We start from the raw sequence: 17,850 nt of genomic DNA, 5'->3' as shown, positions 1-17,850 counted from the left end.
GAGATGCAAACAGAAAGGCATCTTTTAATATAATCAAGGTTACAAATAAACTTACTAACCAATAAATAATATCCACTTGATTCTCCTCTTGGTTGAATAACTTTCTACTTGGTGATCCATTTCTTTTTACCAATTTATTTTTAAATTGCTTTATTATTTCAATGAAATTTCTTACCTTTTACTTATTAAATAATTTCTTCAATGGAGAAACTTCATTTATCAAAATACTTACTGCAAGTTAATGCATTCTTCAATTCCTTTTATTTCATCTAGTTGTCTTAAAGTACAATATGATTATTTGAAAACACTGCATTAATGTTTCCAAAAGATGAGCATAACACCCTTAAGAAAGAAATGTTTTCTCTCCCTCCCCCTCATGCTTCATAGAGGCCATATGAATGTTCCACGTCTTTATTTTTACCAATATAAATCCCTTAGAGCCCAAATGGCAGGAGATGGAGAAACTGAAGCCATCAATGCACTTATAAAACAGAGGGAACTCCAAATTTATTTTAAGATTCTGTCTTCACCACTGATGAGAAAATGTTGAGAGGCCTCATCAGCTTTTATGAGCACCTTTGGTACCCCAATTAGAAAAAGGGCTGCAGGATAGCAGTGCCTAAACTGCACAAACTCAGGCTGGAAAGACTGGCAGAAACCCCTCTCCTCAGTGGTGTATCCCAGAAGACAAACTGCTGTGGGTAAGAGGCTCAATTATCCGAATAAAGAATAATATTCTGAAGGGCTGACAAAGGAAAACTAATTTTAGACAAAAAGTACTCCATGCACTCAGAAATTTTAGGAAAATCATGCAAATAATATCCCACCAGTTAAAAAGTCATTATAAGCTACAAGTTCTTTTAACTGAATTTCACATTATGCAAAACTTAAGAAGTGTGGCACATTTCTCGTATTACTCATTACATTACTTAAAAAAATTAATCAATATTGTTACATTACCCAGACCTTTTCATTAAAAATATAACTAAAAGAAACCATTACAAAATGTAAACAAACAGGCATTCTTCTATGCAAACATAGTAAAAAAAAGTAGCAATTTCAATACGATTAAGCCTTCTGATTAAGATGTAAGTTTTTATGTATGTGGAAAAATAAGTTTACATTCAATAATAAGTTTCATAGCAAACAAATTACAGCATTTATTCAATAAGGAATACTAAAATAATTCTAGTTAATAGACAGTGAAATAGCTTCAACCATATATATTATAATTTATCATGTACATACTCAAAAATCTCCAGGACTTAAAGAACTTCTTTTTTTAAAATATGTATTAGGGGGATTCCAAGATGGCTGCAGAGTAGGTGGAAGCTACACTCACTTGTTCCTGGTGCCACACAGATTTACAGCTTAATTATAGAAAAATCAACCTGAATAAGGTTAGCTGAACAAAAATGTTATAATGAAGGATTTACATAAAAAGCCACGTAGAGACTAGTAAGAAGGGTGAAGGGTGGAAATCACTGGCCCCGGCACCCACGTGTGGCAGCTGAGAAGCCCAAGGGCGACCCTGGCTGCAAATGCCCTCTCCCAGCAGTGTGGGGTCTCAACCCCATGCAGGGATCCCCCACCCAGAGCAAAAGACAGGAAGAGGAGCCTGCACAGTATCTGGTGGTGAAAATCAGTGGGGATTCAATCCACCTGGGGAGAGAAGGGTGTCTGCTAGAGACCCAGATGCCACCTTCCAGGGTGGAGTCCTGCTATTGTCACAGCACCAGCCTGGGGAGTGCATTGTCTGGCCCTCAACCACTGGTGCCACCGCTCTGCTGTGCTCGGGTCCTGCAGATGGCGGTGCCGGCTGCACCCAGCAGGGACTTGGGGGGCTCTTTTTCTGGAAAAGCTCTTGGAGGAGACTCAGACAGTAATTGAACTGTGCAGCTTTGGAACAGGGACCGTTCTTCCCTACCTTGAGCACAGCATCAGCAACCACCCCCCCAATCTGTTGAATCACTTGGCCTACCTGTGACCCCACCCTGCTGAGTTCAGTCCCGTGTGTGTGTGTGTGTGTGTGTGTGTGTGTGTGTGTGTGTGTGTGTGGCAGGGGGTGGGGACCAGAGTGCCATGCAGAGCTGGGACTTTCAGAGTGCCTTCTCCTGGTGAGGCTTTTGTCCAGGAGTCAGATGAGTGGGTACTGGGCTGTATGACTGCATGATGGGGGGTGGGTACTCCTGGCTCCCCTGAGAGCTCAGCCTGTGCTCTTCCCCCAATGAGAGACCCATTTGACCTGCTTTTCCAGCAGCCAGAGGCCCTGCGCTGCTGAGCTCAGTCACAGTGGGGGGATCTGAGAGCTGCTTTAAGCTGAGACCTTTGGTGCATGTCTCCCTTGGAGACTTTTGCCCAGGAAGAGGAGGAGGTGCTGGTACGTCTCCTATAGGCTTGCTGGTGCCACCCCAATGGGAGGCTGTTTGGACCTGCCATCCCAAGTCCCAGGGCCCATATCCTGCTGAGTTCAGGTCTGTGGGAGAAAGGGAGTGCTGCTCAGAGCTGAGACATTATGAGTGTGTCTCCCTTGGAGGCTATTGTTTGAGACCAGGACAAAGTGCTTGGTCCCCTCCAGCACACCTGGCCTGCACTACTCCCAATGGGAGACTACTTTGATCTGTCTCCCAAGTCTCTCTATGGCTCTGTCCTGCTTAGCTTGCTCCTGCAGAGGGGAGAGCTGGCTGCACCCAACCTGAAACTGCTGTGTGCTTCTCTGGGGAGAGCTAGAGTTGGAGACTCTGGCAGAAACTGAGTGGTATGGCTCTGGAGTAGGGGCCACTTGCTGCTCATTGAGTGCCTGACCACACGGCACCTGAGTAGGGGCCACACTGGCTCCATCATTATGATCAATGTTGCCCTGCCTTTCCAAGCTTGCAACCTGTGGATGGGTCTGTGGGTCTTGGCCAGCCTGGGCCCACGCTAGAGTCTTTTTTTCAGAAGGCTCTGGAGGAAGACCAGGCAATCTCAGGGGGAGGCAGAGTAGCTGACAGGTAGATGGTGGACCTCAGCGAGCCTTGAACCTTTTCTAGATCTGCTCTAAGCTGGGGAAAGTCAACCTTTGTACACAGATTGGCCCCTCCCATGCACACCACAGCCCAGTAGATGCAGCCACAAACAGTAAATAGCATGGTAGCTCCACATGGTGAGCCCAAGGCCAGTTACATACAACATCTGACATAGACCTATATCTGAGCCCGACCTAAGTGGACTCAGAATTAATACAACCAGTGGTGGGTTTTGGACCACATCAGGGCTCCACCCAACTAGCCATACAAGGGGCACACCAAAAGGGGGATTCCAGCAAGCACCCAAACCTACTGGGTACAAATGCACCTCGAGGGGCAGCCCCTGCACAGTGACTTATACATGGTGATCAAGGTTTATCCTTATAGCCAGCCATTCAGAAGAGTTAATCCCACTCACAAAAAAGCAAAGAGCATTGGAGACTCAACTACAAAAGGAAGGTGCATATAACCCACAAAAATATTTCTGAAGCACTGAGCTAAAAGAATTTGGAAGATTTTGCCACTGAGCCAATAAGACACCTACATATTAATAAAGCCATCATAAAAAGTTTGGGAGTCACAAAAGGTCAGTCTAAAACACAGAGATAAAATAGGGAGACAAAGAAATATGCCCCAAATGAAAGAACAAGAGAAAGCCCCATAAATTTTTTAAATGAAATGGAAACACCTAAGATACCAGATGCAGATTTTAAAACAATGTTTATAAGGATACTCAAAAACCTTCAGGGAAGAATGGATGATCTCAGTGAAAACTTAAAGAGATAGTAAGCATTCAAAAGGACATAGACACCATAAAAAGAAGCAGTCAGAAGTGAAGAATACAATATTTGAAATGAAGAACACACAGAAAGAATCAACAGCAGATTAGATGAAGCAGAGGATCCAATTAGCAAATTAGAAGACAAGAACATAAGCACCCAGGCAGAGCATCAAAAAGAAAAGAAAATTTTAAAAAATGAGGAAAGTCTAAGGAACCTCTGGGACAGCACAAAACATAATAATATCTGCATAATAGGGGTACCAGAAGGAGAAGAGAGTGAGCAAGGGATTGAGAACCTATTTGAAGAAATAATGACTGAAAACTTCTCAACCCTGGTGATAGAAAAAGTCACACAAGGTCAGGAAGTGCAGATAGTCCCAATTAATATAAACCCAAAGAGGCACACACAAAGACACATCAGAATTAAAAAGGCAAAGTTTAAAGACAGAGAGAATCTTAAAAGCGATGAGAGACAATAAGCTACAAGGAAGCTACCATAAGTCTGTCAGCTGATTTCTCAACACTTAAAGCTAGAAGGAAGTGATACAAAATATTCAAAGTGATGAAAAGCAAGGACCTACAGCCAAGACTACTCTACCCAGCAAAGCTATTATTTAAAATGAAGGTAAAATAAAGAGTTTCTGAGACACAAAGATGCTAAAGAAGTTCATTACCACCAAACCAGTATTGCAAGAAATGTTAAAGGGCCTGCTTTAAGGAGGAGGAGAAGGAGAAGGAAGGGGAGAAGGAGGAGGAGGAAGAGGAGGAGAGAAAGAAAAAGAAGGAGAAGAAGAAGAAGAAGAAGAAGAAGAAGAAGAAGAAGAAGAAGAAGAAGAAGAGGAGGAGGAGGAGGAGGAGGAGGAAGGAGGAGGAGGAGGAGGAGAAGAAATAGATATAGAGAGGAACATAGGTATAAAGAATAAAATGGCAATAAACAAATACCTACAAATAATAACCATACATGTAACTGGATTAAATTCTCCAATAAAAAGACATAGGATAGCTGAATGGATAAGAAAACAAAACCCATATGACCCATATATATGCTGTCTACAAGAGACCCACTTCAGAACAAAAGATCTACACATGGACAGAAAGTGAAGGAATGGAAAAAATATTCCATTCAAATGGAAACAAACAAACAAAAAAGCTGGGGTAGAAATACTTATATCAGACAAAATAGACTTCAAAACAAGAGTCACAACAAGAGACAAAAAGGTCACTACATAATACAAAGGGGAGCAATCCAACAAGAGAATGCAACCTTTGTTAATATATATGCACTCAACCTAGGAGCACCTAAATATATATAAAAAATCTTGGTTAACATTAAGGGAGAGATTGACAGCAATACACTCATGGTAGGGAATTTTAACACTCCATTATCATTAGTTGACAGATCTTCCAGACCAAAAAACAATAAATATAGCAACAATGTTCTCAAACAGCACACTGGATTGGATGGATTTCATCTCAAAATAGCAGAATATACATTCTTCTTAAGTGCACATCAAACATTCTCAAAGACCACATGTTAGGACACAAAATAAGCTGTAATAAATTTAAAAAGAGTAATATCATACCAAGCATCTTCTCTGATCACAACTGTATAAAACTAGATATCAATTACAATAAAAAACTGGAAAACATTTGATCATATAGCAGCTAAATAAAATGCTATTAAATAATTAATAGGCTAGCAATGAGGTCAAGGAAGAACTCAAAAGTTACCTGGAGATAACCAAAACAGAATGCACAACAAAATCTATGGGACACGACAAAGCAGTTCTGAAACAAAGCTCATAGCAAAACAGATCTACCTCAAGAAGCAAGAAAAATTTCAAATAAACAACTAACTCTACACCTAAAAGAACTAGAGAAAGAAAAACAAACAGAACCCAGGGTAAGGAAAAGGAAGGAAATAATAAAGGTTAGAGCAGAAATAAATAACATAGAGATTTAAAAAAATACAAAAGATAAATGAAACCAAGAGCCAGTTCTTAGAAAAGATAAACAAGATTGGCAAATCTTAATTAGACTCATCAAGAAAAATAAGAGAGGACCCAAATAAATAAAATCAGAAATAAAAGAGAAGTAACAACTGACACCACTGAAATATAAAAAATTGTAAGAGCGCACTATGAACAACTATATGCCAACAAATTGGATAACCTGAATGGAATGAATAAATTCCTAAAAATATACAATCTTCCAAAAATGAATCAGGAAAAATCAGAAAATCTGACTAGACCAATTACAATGAATAAAATTGAAGCAGTAATAAAAAAACTCCCAGAAAACAAAAACCCTAGAGCAGAGATGTCTTCAGAGGTGAATTTTACCAAACATTCAAAGAAGAAATAACACCTCTGCTTCTCAAACTATTACAAAAAAATTCAAGAGGAAGGAAGACTCCCAAACTCATTTTTGAGGCCAGCATTATTCTATTTCCAAAATCAGATAAAGACACTACAAAGAAAAAAATTATAGGGCAATATCCCTGATGAACATACATGCTAAAATTCTCAACAAAATAATAGCAAATCAGAGCCAGCAATACATTAAAAAGATCACACACCATGATCAAATGGGGATGCAAGTCTGGTGCAATATTCACAAATCAGTATATGTGATATACCACATAAACAAAATGAAGGACAAAAACCACATGATCATATCAATAAATGCAGAAAAAACATTTCATAAAATCCATCACCCATTTATGATTAAAAAAAAACTCTCAGCAAAGTGGGAATAGAGAGATAATACTTCAACATAAATAAAGTCCATATATGTCAGACCCACAGCCAACACCATATCCAATGGGTGAAAATTACAAGCATTTCCCTTTTTTTTTTTTTTTTTTAGCTGAAAATGGATTTCCTCCCTTTATTCAATGGTATATATTGATTATAGTGTTACAGTTGTCCCAATTTCCCTTCCCTCTGCTCCCCTCCACCCGGTGGCCTCCCTCCCTCCCCTTGTCCTCCCCTTTTAGTCCATGTCCATTGGTTGTGCATATAGTTCTTCTCAACATCTTCCTGTCTACTCCACTCCCTCCTACTATGCTTCTTAATTCCTGTACCATCTCCCTCCCTCTCCTCCTTCCCCCTCACTGGTGACCTCCCCCCAATATGCTCCCCATATCTATAGTTCTCCTTCCACTCTCGTTGCCTACTTAGTTTGCCTTTGCTTCAATTCCCTAGCTTCTGTTGTTGGTTCTTGTGATGCAGTTTTCATTTTAATGTTCATAGTTTTGATCCTCCTTTTTCTAAACCAGTCCCTTTAACATCTCATATAATAGTGGTTTGGATCTGATGAACTCTTTCAGTTTTATTTTGTCCTGGAAACACTTTCTCTGCCCTTCTATTCTGAATGACAGTTTCGCTGGATAGAGTATTCGTGGTTGTAGGTTTTGGATTTTCATTACTTTGAATATTTCTTGCTAGTCCCTTCTTGCCTGCAGGGTCTCCCTTGAGAAGTCAGCTGATAGTCTAATTGGGACCCTTTTGTACATGATTCTTTTCTTCTCTCTTGCTGCTTTTAAGATTCTCTCTTTATCTTTAACTTTTGACATTTTGATTATTACGTGTCTTGGTGTGGTTCTCCCTGGGTCCATTTTTTTTTGGAACTCTCTGTGCTTCCTGGACCTGTACGTTTATTTCCTTCCCCAAGTTTGGGAAGTTCTGCTTTATTATATTTCTGCTTAATTTTTCAATTTTTAGTTCTTCTTCTTCACCCTCTGGCAATCCGATAATCTGTATGTTCGATCTCTTGTAGCTGTCCCAGAGGTTTCTGATCCTCTCATCATTTTCGTTGCTTACTGTTTCCTCTCTCTGCACTGGTTGTTTGTTCCTTCCCTATGTTCTGGTTTGTTGATTTGAACTCTGGATTTTATTTCCTCACCATCTGTCTCGTATGTGGTTTTGTTCCTTTCAGTATGAGTGTTTTTCAATTCTTTCTCATCTTTTTCCAGATCTTTTGTTAATTCTGTAAGCCACCTGATAACAATGGCCCTGACAGGTTTCTTATTTGTTCATCTGTCAGGTTCTTCATCTGTTGCCTGGTGAGCTGCGCCACCGGGATTTCTATAGTTGTCTGCCTCATTTTGACGGATGCGTTTTGTTTTCTTGGGCTGGCTATAGGGGGCAGTACCTGTGTACCCGTCACAACCTAGCGACTGGCATCGATCCGCAACCTTTTTCGCTGCGCTGTGGCCCTTTGTTGTCACTACCCAGCGACCAGCGGCGATCTGCAACTTTTCTCGCTGCGCTGTGGCACTTTGTCATCACTGCCCAGCGACCAGTGGCGATCCGCAACCTATTTCGCAGCACTGTGGCGCTTTGTGTGGGGGCGGGGATCCAAGGTTGATTCCCGTAGTTATTTCGCTAGGAGACCGGGATCTGTCCTCCCGCCCTCTGGGCCTCACCGTTCGGGATGATGTGGTGGCTCCTTTCCCCAGCGTTGGGGTCGCAAGCTGCTGGGGCTTGACTGCAGCCGGGATTGCTCTCCCTGCCGCTGGGATTGTTCTCCCTGCTGCTGTCCCTGGTGCGACCGCAAACAGCGCCGCCCCCTTTCGCTCTTACCTGCCCAAACAGCGCCTCTGGTTTATAACTTCATACGTTGGGCTTCCGTGTAGCTTTATTTTCTGGAATTTCTAGTTATCTTTTGTTTTGAAGTAGTTGTATTCCTCTCTAGTTGTAGAGGGAGACCGAGCGTGTCCGTCTAAGCCTCCATCTTGGCCGGAAGTCTCCCTATTCCACAAGCATTTCCTTTAAGATCAGGAACAAGACAGGGATGTCCACTTTCACCACTATTATTCAACATAGTACTGAAAATTCTAGCCATGGCAATCACAGAAGAAGAAAAAATAAAGGCATCCATTGGGAAAGGAGGAAATAAAACTATCATTATTTGCAGATTATATGATATTGTACATAGAAAACCCTAAGGATTCCACCAAAAGACTACTAGATGTAATAAATGAATACAGCAAAATAGCAATATACAGAATTGATATTTATAAATAAGTTGCATTTTTATGTTAAAAAGAACTATCAGAAAGGGAAACTAATAAAACAATCTCATTTACTATTGCAACTGCAACAAAAAAATGAGGTACCTAGGAAGAAATTTAACGAAGGATGTAGAAGACCTGTACTCAAAAAATTATAAGCTACTGGAGAAATAAATTATGGAAGATACAGATAAGTGGAAGCACATGCTGTGTTCATGGATAGGAAAAATTAACATGATTTAAATGTCCATACTACCCAAAGCAATCTACAGATTCAATGCAATTCTTATTTAAAAAAACCAATGGCATGTCCAACAGATCTAGAACAAATATTCCAAAAATTTATATGGAGCCATGAAAGATCCTAATAACTTCAGCAATCTTGAGAAAGAAGAACACAATTAGAAGGATTACAATACATGATATCAAACTATACTACAGGGCCATAACAATTAAAACATGGCATTGGCACAGGAACAGGTGTATAGGTCAATGGAACAAAAACAGAGGGCCCAGAAATCAACCCATGCATTTATAATCAAGTAATATTTAACAAAGGTAAAAACATGCAGTGAGTAAAGACAGTCTCTTCAATAAGTGGTGTTAGAAAAATTTAACAGGTACATGCAAAAAAATAAAAGTAGACAACCAAGTTACACCATACACAAGAATAAACTCAAAATGTATTAAAGACTTAAATGTAAGTTGTGAAATAATAAAAATCCCAGAATAAAACATAGGTAATAATATTTCATACATTTCTTGTAGGAATATTTTTGCCAATATATCTCCTTGGGCATGGGAAAGAAAGGAAAAAATAAACAAATGGGACTACATCAAATTAAAAGCTTTTTGCATAGCAAAAGAAACCATCAACAAAATGATAAGGGAACCCATTGTATGGGAGAACATATTTGCCAATGATACATCTGATATGGGTTAATTTTCAAGATATATAAAGAATGTATACTACTCAACACCAAAAAGACAAACAACCCAGTGAAAAAATGGGCAAAGGACCTGAATAGACACTTCTCCAAAGAAGATATACAGATGCCAACAGACATATGAAAAAAATGCTCAAGTCCCCTAATCATCAGAGAGATGCAATAAAACTTAAAAAAAAATTTTAAGTGTATTTTATTGGTTATGTTCTTACAGTAGTCCCAAATTCTCCCCCTTTGCTCCCCTCTCCCCAGTATCCCCCCTTCCTTCCAGCAATCCCGCCCCCCTTAGTTCATGTCCATGGGTCGTGCATATAAGTTCTTTGGCTTCACCCTTTCCCACATTATTCTTAACTTCTCCTGTCTATTTTGTACCAACCAATTATGCTTCTTAATCCCTGCACCATTTCTCCATTTCTCCCCCTCCCCCCTCCCAGCTGATAATCTTCCAAATTATCCCCATACCTATGATTCTGTTCATATTCTAGTTTGCTTATATATTTTTTAATTTTTTTAGATTCAGTTGTTGATAGGTGTGAGTTTGTTGTCATTTTAATGTTCATAAATTTGATCTTCTTTTTCTTAAGTAAGACCCTTTGACATTTCATATAATAATAGTTTGGTGATGATGAACTCCTTTGTCTGGGAAGCACTTTATGTGCCCTTCCATTCTAAATGATAGCTTTGCTGAATAGAGTAATCTTGTCTGTAAATCCTTGCTTTTTATCACCTTAAATACTTCTTGCCAGCCCCTTCTTGCCTGCAAAGTTTCTTTTGAGAAGTCAGCTGATAATCTTATAGGCATCCCTTTGTAGGTAACTCTCTGCTTTTCTCTTGCTGCTTTTAAGATCCTTTCTTTATCTTTAACCTTTGGCATTTTAATTATGGTGTGTCTTGGTGTGGTCCTCTTTGGATCTAGTTTGTTTGGGACGGTCTGTGCTTCTTGGACTTGTATGTCTATTTTCTTCGCCAAATTTGGTGAGTTTTCCTCCATTATCTTCTCACATAAGCTTTCAATTTCTTGTTCTTCCTCTTCTCCTTCTGGCACCCTATGGTTTGGATGTTGGCATGTTTAAAGTTGTCCCAGAGGTTTCTAAGACTCTCCTCATTTTTTTCAATTCTTGTTTACTCATTTGGTACCGGTTGACTGTTTTTTTTCTTCCTTATGTTCCAAATCATTGATTTGAACCCTGGTTTCCTTCCCTTCACCATTGGTTTTGTGTGGATTTTCCTTTGTTTCACTTAGCATAGACTTCACTTCTTCCCTTATGAATTTGCCATACTTAAGCATATCTGTCAAGCCTGTGAACATCTTTATCACCAGTGTTTTGAACTCTATGTTTGTTAGGTTGGCTATCTCCTCATCACTTAGTTCTCCCACTGGAACCTTTATTTTTTCCCCCTTTTGGGCCATACTTCTCTGTCTCTTCATCTTGACAGGCTCCTCTGTTTGTTTGCCGCTGTGTCTTAGGTAGAGCTGTTGCACCTGTTACATTTAAGGGGCAGAGCCTTAGGTATTCATCAGTACAGGGCGACCTGTTTCACCAGGTTATGGCACTGTATGTGGGGGAGGGGTCTGAGAGGGAACAATGCCACTTGCTCAGCACTTGCCCCTTTTCCAGTCACTTCTCCCACTTCTGTATGGGACTGGCACCTCTCTAGCTGTTTCCCTGGCCATCATTCCTAGAGTGGGTGGGTCTGTGGATGTCTTAAGACTGTGGGGACCCTTTAAACAAGCAAACTTTGCTGAGAGACCAGCAGTTTCTTCCTCTGTCCCAATCCCCAGTGTTTCGCACAGTCACGAGCAATGAGGATTTATTTTCTCTGGTGCTGGGACCGTGAGCTGCGCAGTCAGGTCTGGTGCTGGGAGCGCTCTCCAGGTGTCCCTCCTGACTTTTTAAAACAGGTGACTACACTTTCTGCCATCCTACCACTGCCGCTGCCACCACACCTTGTCCTCTTCACCATGACTCTGCCCCTCCTACCTGTCTGGATGGGTATTTCTTCTCTATATCTTTGTTAGACTTCCATGCAGCTCAGTTTTCTGGAACTTCTGGTTATCTCTACTTTTGAGGTAGTTGTATTCCTTCTTAGTTCTGGAGGGAGATGCAGTGTGTCTATCTAGGTCTCCATCTTGGCCGGAGGCACAAAAAAATTTTTTTTAAATTTCACTCAAGGATAGAGGAAGGGGGTGGGGAGAGAAAGAGAAACATCACTTGACTTCCATTCAGGCCCTGACCAGGGATTGAACATGTAACCTAGATATACGCCTTGACTGGGAATCAAAGCTGCAATTTTTTCCAACTGAGCTACCTGACCAGGGCAGAGATGCAAATTAAATACACAATGAGATACGACTTCACACCTGTCAGAATGGTCACCATCAATAAACCAATCAACAACAGGTGTTGGCTAGGATGTGGAGAAAAGGGAACCCTTGTGTACTGTTGGTGGGACTGCAGACTGGTGCAGCCAGTGTGGAAAACAGTATGGAGTTATCTCAAAAAACTAAAAAACGGAACTGCCTTTTGACTCAGCAAACCCATTTCTGGGAATATATCCTAAAGATCTTGAACCATTAATTCAAAAGAATACATGCACCCCTGTCTTCACTGCAGCATTATTTACAACAGCCAAGATCTGGAAACAACCCAAGTGCCCATCAGTAAATGAGTGGACAAAAAAGCTGTGGCACATTTACATAATGGAATACTGCTTGGTTATAAAAAAGAAGGAAACCTTACCTTTTGTGACAGACCTGGAGATTTGTATGCCAAGTGAAATAAGCCCATGAGAGAAAGACAAATACCATATGAACTCACTTACATGTGGAATATAATGAACTAAATACACTGACGAACAAAACAGAAACAGGCATGGATACAAGGGACAGACTGACAGCTGTCAGAGGGGAGGGGGGGTTATGACACATAGACACAGACAACAGGGTGGTGATAGCCAGAGGGAAAGGGGGTTTGGGAGTAGGTGAAGGTTGGCAAAGGGGGAATCAATGGAGTTGGAAAGAGACTTTCCTTGATGCAACGGGCACATGATGCAGTGTGCAGATGATGTTTTGTTGAATTGTATACTTGAAACCTGTATGGTTTTGTGAGCCAATATCACCCCAATAAATTCCATAAAAATGTCTTAAGAAAACCAACCAAAAACCAAGATAATGTAATTACATTTAATTTTGTAAGTATACAACAATGACCTCCTATTTTGGTGTTAGTTTTTTAATAAAGTTTTGATTATGGAAAAAAAAAGAAAAAGAAAACCAACCAAAACAATTGGTGCATTAACTAAAGAGAAGGTGCATACACATCCATATTTGACCTGTGCATAAAAATTTAATAAAATAGAGAGGAAATGAAGGTTACTGTTCTCCAAAATATCTGCCATGTAATATTAATACTTAGGTCAAAACACCTGAAAAATAAAAACACCTTGAGCAGTATTTGATACTGAAGCAAATTTCTGAATATTAAATACCACACGAATGAAAACAGTCTCCTCTGAACATTTACATCTGGTTTACAGTTAAGGCAGAATATGAAGGTCTGCAAAGAAGTTTGCCCACCTCATCTGTATTCTTTCATCCCTTATGAAGTGTAAGCTTCCAGGGAAATGATCAATCCCTCCACATGAATTTTTCCTTCCATCCTTGAAATAGTGCTTAAGAGCATCCATTTCTGTCCATCAAAAGAGTGTACAGGCTAATTTTATGTGATATTCATATAGTACTGTCCAGCTGTAACGCTGGATGTAAATCACTTTTCTTCTCTCTAAGACAATGTAACTTACAAAAAGTAGGTAATGCTGCAGTATGCACCCAAAGAGAAACTCCCTGTTAATGAACTCATTATTATCTTGGTCAGAATCCAACGTGTACAGGCTTCTTCAGGGAGGTTTCTGAATTTCACATTTTTACCTGTCCACTAGGCAATACCTTTCCTTTTCAAAAGAATAGACATCAACTAAGATTCACTGCCAACCAGAAACAATTATAATGTCTCATTAAACATGCTGTTGGCAATCGCATCACAAGGAACAATTAGTTTTTCTTCATTTCTTTGATAAGACTCTTATTCCTTACTGGGATTAAGTAAAGCCTCAGAATCTCCATTTAGTTGACTATTATCTTGAGATTTCACATAAGGTCGATGGTTTTGATAGAAATTAGTTCATACCATATAATAACATTGCCCTCAAATAACTGTTCCAGTGTGAAGTTAACAGGCTGAATGAAAAATATTCTTTTATTTTAATTTCTTGTGTTCCCAGGTTTATATCCCTTTTCTTCATAACTTTAAGACTGTGAATAATGAAATTTAAGGTAATATTTATGATCAGAGATTAACCAATCTCACAGGTTAAAAATAGCTCATTGGATTTTACTTTTAATTTGCATTTCTCTTACTATGAAGTCTCTTTTTTTTTAAGTGTTTAAAAGTGACTTATTTTCCGAAATCTTTCTTCCTGTACCAGTTTGCTAACGTGTTTGCCAGTCTCTCCTCTCTTTTTAAATAGCTTTCCTGGTGTCATGGAGAATGGGAGAGTGGGAGTGTAAGCTCATTCCTCTGACTTCTTTGTTGTACAGGAAATAAGGACACAGTGAATGCTGTAGGTCCTCGCGGGTACGAAATTACGAGAGAAGAACCTAGGTTTTCTGTTTATTGCTACTAGAAAAATTGGTACGCATGACCCCGACGTGACTCGAACACGCAACCTTCTGATCTGGAGTCAGACGCGCTACCATTGCGCCACGAGGTCACAAAGGAAAGACGATTTGTATCCCTTAAGTCTCTCTCCACCAGCACAGTGCAGTCGTTTCCCTAAGTAGTTAGCTGGTTTTTCGTGTGCCCTAAGGTCACCTGGAAAAAGTGATGGGGCCGCGCAGGCGCCTTGACTGCAGAGACCGAGGAGAGCCCCGGCTCGGAGCCCGGGGCTCAGGAGCCTTCCACCGCCTGCCAGACGTGGAGGTCGGCGTCCGCCCGAGAGAGGCGGGCTCCGGGCTGGCGCGGTGGCCGGAGGCGCAGGGCGGGCGGGTCTCTGCCGTCCCGGAGCGCCCAGGCTGCTGTCTCCAATGGCCGCCGGAGTTGGGCACACCCCAGGGGGCTCATCCCAGTCCCCGCGAGGCCACATCGCTGTTGGGGAAGCGGCGGCGAAAATCCACAAGGCGTGTCAGGGCGCAGAGGTGAGGGTTGTGTGTCTCCAGGGAAATAATTAGAGGGGAAAAAGCAGCACTGCGGTCACACGAAGTGACTTTGAAACAGCGTAAAAAAGAAATGATTGTGAATTGCCGTCCCCCTTTAGTTATAAAACTAAAACTCATTTTTGGAAATTTGGACATTTCTTCCTCCCACGTGTACACAAGTGTTCACCTTTGTCTGTTACTGTGACGTATAGCACGAAAACTAACAGGTTTTATTTTTTTTCCATTTTAAAGATATTTGTCTTCTACCTACCTTGGTTTTTAGCTGATAAGATCATGTATTTTTCTAATTTTTATTTTTAGCAGTTGCCCATGATTTGCTAATCATATTGACCTTTGTATTAAGCTTTTGAGGGATAGCTGAGCTTGCTGTATTTGTGGGTTCAGTTTCCAACAGATTTGGTAAGTTCTCAATATTAGTTCTGTCTCTTCCTGTTTTTCTTGGACAGCAATTACACAGTAAGTTAGATCTTTTGACCATGTCCCACAGTTTTCCTTCTCCTTCGTCTTCTCCTTCTCCTCCTCCCTCTTCTGCTTCTTTCTCCTCTTCTCCTCCTTTTTCTTCCTTTTGTTCTTTCTTTTCTTATTTCTCTCTGCTGTTTAGCTTGGATATCTTTCTTTTCCTTAATTCCTTCACCTTTTTCATCCAGCCTGCAATCCCTCTCCCCTCTAACAGCTGTCGGTCTGTTTCTTGTTTTCACGCTTCTGTTTCTATTTTGTCAGTTAATTTTGTTCATTAGATTCCACATGTAAGTGATCATATGGTATTTATCTTTCTGACTGGTTTATTTCACTTAGCATACTAATCTTCAAGTCCATCCATTGCTGTCACAAAAGGTAAGATTTCTTTCTATTTTATGACTGACTAGTATTCATTCTCCTGTGTAAATGTACCATAGCTTTTTTGTTCACTCATCTACTGATGGGCACTTTGGCTGTTTCAAGATCTTGGTATTGTAAATAACATTGCAATGAACATAAGGGTGCATATATTCTTTGGAATTAATGTTTCAGTTTTTTTGGATATATTCTTAGGTGTGGAATCACGGGGTCAAAGGGAAGTTCCATTTTTAATAAAGAATTTATTTATTTTATGAGAGAGAAAGGGAGGGAGAAGGAGAAGGAGAGAAACATCTATAGGTTGCCCCTCCTATGCCCCCTGACCTGGGACTGAACCCTCAACCCAGGCACATGCCCTGAATGGGAATCAAGCCAGTGACTTTTTGCTTTGTGGAACAAGGCCCTATCAACTGAGCAACAATGGTCAGGGCCATTTTTAATTTTTTGAGAAAATTCGATGCTATTTTTTACAGTGCCTGCATCAGTCTGCATTCCCATCAACAATGCATGAGGGCTCCCTTTTCTCCACATCCTTACCAGCACTTGTCGTTCGTTGATTTGTTGATGATGGCCATTCTGACAGGTGTGAGGAGATATTTCATTGTGGTTTAAATTTGCATCATTCTGAAGATAAGTGACACTGAGCATTTTTTTCTTAATTTTATTTGCCATCTGTATGTCCTCTTTGGAGAAGTGTCTATTCAGGTCCTTTATCCACTTTTAATTGGGTTGTTTGTCTTCTTGGTGTTGAGTAATATAAGTTTTTAAAACACAGTTTGGAAATTAAACGCTTATCAGTGTATCATTGGCAAATATGTTATCCCATTCATTTCATTTTGATAATGGTTTCTTTTGTTTTACAAAAGCTTTTTTGTTTGATGTAGTCCCATTTGTTTATTTTTTCCTTTCTTTCTCTTGCCTGAGGAGATATATTGGCAAAAATATTGGTATGAGAAATGTCTGAAATTTTACTGCCTATATTTTCTTCTAGGATTTTTATTATTTTGTGACTTAAACTTTTAAATTAATTTTGGGTTTATTTTTGTGTGTGGTGTAAGTTGGTGGTCTAGTTTCATTTTTTGCATGTATATGTTTAATTTCCCAACACCATTCATTGAAGAGACTGTCTTTACCTTAATGTATGTTCTGTCTCCTTTGTCAAATATTATGTGACCATAAAGGCATGGTTTATTTTCTGGGCTCCCTATTCCATTGATCTATATGCCTGTTTTTGTGCCAATACCATGTTGTTTTTTTAAAAAATAAAATTATTTGTTTATTTTTAGAGAAAGGGAAAAGGAGGGAGAAAAAGGGAGAGAAACATTACTATGTGAGAGAAACAGTGAGTAGTTGCCTCTTACATGCCCGCAACTGGGGATGCAACCCAGGCATGTGCCCTGAACAGAAATTGAACCAGCAACCCTTTGGTCTGTGGGGCTATGCCCAACCCACGCAGCCACAGCAGCCAATACCATGCTGTTTTGACTACTATGGCCTTGTAATATAATTTGATAACAGGTAGTCTGATACCTCTAATTTTTTTTTCCCCTCAAGATTGCTGTGTCTATTCGGGGCCTTTTTGGTTCCAATAAATTTGTGTAATGTATGTTTTATATATGTGAGATATACTATTGGTATTTTGATAGGAATTGTGTAGACTCTGTAGATTGCTTTGGGTAGTATTGACATTTTAATTATGTTATTTTTTTTTCTATCAATGAACACAGTATATGCTTCCACTTCTTTGTTACTTCAATTTCTTTCATTGGTGTCTTATAATTTTCTGAGTACAGGTTTTTAACATTCTTGGTTAATTTTACTCCGATGTAACAATGAGTTTTTGTTTTGTTTTGTTTTTTGATGTACTTCTAAATGGAACTATTTTCTTAGTTCTTTCTCAGAGTTCATCATTGATGTATAAAAATGCAACTGATTTCTGGATATTTATTTTTATTCTGCTACTTTATTGAATTTATTTGTCAGTTCAAGCAGGTTTTTGGTAGAATCTTTAGGGTTCTCTATATACAGTATCATACCATCTGCAA

The 17,850-nt window shown here is 39.8% G+C and overlaps 1 non-coding gene and 1 pseudogene across 1 annotated transcript; both read right to left on the bottom strand.

Annotated features, from left to right (window-relative positions):
* Positions 1 to 13,352: 13,352 nt before the first annotated feature.
* Positions 13,353 to 14,509, bottom strand: LOC149997408 (cell cycle control protein 50A pseudogene; annotated as a pseudogene).
* Positions 14,452 to 14,523, bottom strand: TRNAW-CCA (transfer RNA tryptophan (anticodon CCA)). Its single transcript has one exon. It is a non-coding gene; the product is annotated as a tRNA-Trp (tRNA).
* Positions 14,524 to 17,850: the final 3,327 nt, after the last annotated feature.

This window comes from Furipterus horrens, unplaced genomic scaffold (assembly GCF_987537825.1).
Source record: "Furipterus horrens unplaced genomic scaffold, mFurHor1.1.pri manual_scaffold_11, whole genome shotgun sequence".
Classification (NCBI taxonomy): domain Eukaryota; kingdom Metazoa; phylum Chordata; class Mammalia; order Chiroptera; family Furipteridae; genus Furipterus; species Furipterus horrens.
This window is presented reverse-complemented; position numbering and strand designations above follow the sequence as displayed.